Genomic DNA, 2,171 nt, shown 5'->3' with positions numbered 1-2,171 from the left:
ACCAAGAACACCCACTTACGCCTAAGAGTACGAAAGATACAATCAAAATGGCAATGAGGTCGGAAAGTTCCAAGTCAGTGACAATGTAGACTTTTTTCATACCTCCCGAACCCGACCCCCCCGGGGCACCATATTTTCAGGGATTGTAGACCAGACCCCAGAAAAACTTTCCTGAAGGTTTGGTCTCTTAACTCCTATAATTATGAAAGATATGGTCAGAATTCGGAGAAAAGCGACTTTTGTAATTGACCGAAATTCCAACTCAGATGGTGGGGTAGTTGGGATATACCCTTTACAGAACCTTCAGTCTGGGGTCAAAATCGGAGGAATGGAGGTCCGCACTGACTGTCCGCCGAGCGGGTCGAGACAGTTCTGCCGGCTGGGACCCTCGGAAAGCTTAAGTGACAATTCCATTTTTTTCTTTCGTGTAACTTAGTCGAGGGGAGACTGCCGTCCGGTCTGCGCGCTGGGCCCCTCGACCTGGCTGCACCGACCGTGTGCCGAGCTGGTCGAGGGAGACGGTCGGCTGTCTCGACGGCCTGCACCGACCGTGTTCCGAGCTGGTCGAGGTAGGCTGCCGGCCGGCCTGCGCTCTTGGCCCCTCGACCTCGCTGCGCCGAACGTGTGCCGAGCTGGTCGAGGGAGACGGCCGGCTGGCTCGGCGGCCTGCACCGACCGTGTTCCGAGCTGGTCGAGGTAGGCTGCCGGCCGGCCTGCGCTCTTGGCCCCTCGACCTGGCTGCGCCGACCGTGTGCCGAGCTGGTCGAGGGAGACGGTCGGCTGTCTCGGCGGCCTGCACCGACCGTGTTCCGAGCTGGTCGAGGTAGGCTGCCGGCCGGCCTGCGCTCTTGGCCCCTCGACCTGGCTGCGCCGACCGTGTGCCGAGCTGGTCGAGGAAGACGGCCGGCTGGCTCGGCGGCCTGCACCGACCGTGTTCCGAGCTGGTCGAGGTAGGCTGCCGGCCGGCCTGCGCTCTTGGCCCCTCGACCTGGCTGCGCCGACCGTGTGCCTAGCTGGTCGAGGGAGACGGTCGGCTGTCTCGACGGCCTGCACCGACCGTGTTCCGAGCTGGTCGAGGTAGGCTGCCGGCCGGCCTGCGCTCTTGGCCCCTCGACCTGGCTGCGCCGACCGTGTGCCGAGCTGGTCGAGGGAGACGGTCGGCTGTCTCGACGGCCTGCACCGACCGTGTTCCGAGCTGGTCGAGGGAGACTGCCGGCTGTCCCGACGGCCTGCACCGACCGTGTGCCCAGGTGATCGAGGGGGACGACCGGACTACCTGCGCTCTTGGCCCCTCGACCTGGCTGCGCCGACCGTGTGCCTAGCTGGTCGAGGGAGACGGTCGGCTGTCTCGACGGCCTGCACCGACCGTGTTCCGAGCTGGTCGAGGTAGGCTGCCGGCCGGCCTGCGCTCTTGGCCCCTCGACCTGGCTGCACCGACCGTGTGCCGAGCTGGTCGAGGGAGACTGCAGGCTGTCTCGACGGCCTGCACCGACCGTGTGCCCAGGTGATCGAGGGGGACGACCGGACTACCTGCGCTCTTGGCCCCTCGACCTGGCTGCACCGACCGTGTGCCCAGCTGGTCGAGGGGGACGACCGGACTTCCTGCGCTCTTGGCCCCTCGACCTGGCTGCACCGACCGTGTGCCCAGCTGGTCGAGGGAGACTGCCGGCTGTCCCGACGGCCTGCACCGACCGTGTGCCCAGGTGATCGAGGGGGACGACCGGACTACCTGCGCTCTTGGCCCCTCGACCTGGCTGCACCGACCGTGTACCCAGCTGGTCGAGGGAGAGGGCCGGCTGTCTCGACGGCCTGCACCGACCGTGTTCCGAGCTGGTCGAGGTAGGCTGTCGGCCGGCCTGCGCGCTAGGCCCCTCGACCTGGCTGCACCGACCGTGTGCCGAGCTGGTCGAGGGAGACGGTCGGCTGTCTCGACGGCCTGCACCGACCGTGTTCCGAGCTGGTCGAGGTAGGCTGCCAGCCGGCCTTCGCTCTTGGCCCCTCGACCTGGCTGCGCCGACCGTGTGCCGAGCTGGTCGAGGGAGAGGGCCGGCTGTCTCGACGGCCTGCACCGACCGTGTTCCGAGCTGGTCGAGGTAGGCTGTCGGCCGGCCTGCGCGCTGGGCCCCTCGACCTGGCTGCACCGACCGTGTGCCGAGCTGGTCGAGGGAGAC

The sequence above is a fragment of the Saccostrea echinata genome, unplaced genomic scaffold (genome assembly GCF_033153115.1).
Source record: "Saccostrea echinata isolate AGI-Se365-2 ecotype Australia unplaced genomic scaffold, CSIRO_AGI_Sech_v1 ptg000168c, whole genome shotgun sequence".
NCBI classification, from domain to species: Eukaryota; Metazoa; Mollusca; class Bivalvia; order Ostreida; family Ostreidae; genus Saccostrea; species Saccostrea echinata.
Note: the sequence above shows the minus strand (reverse complement) of the source record.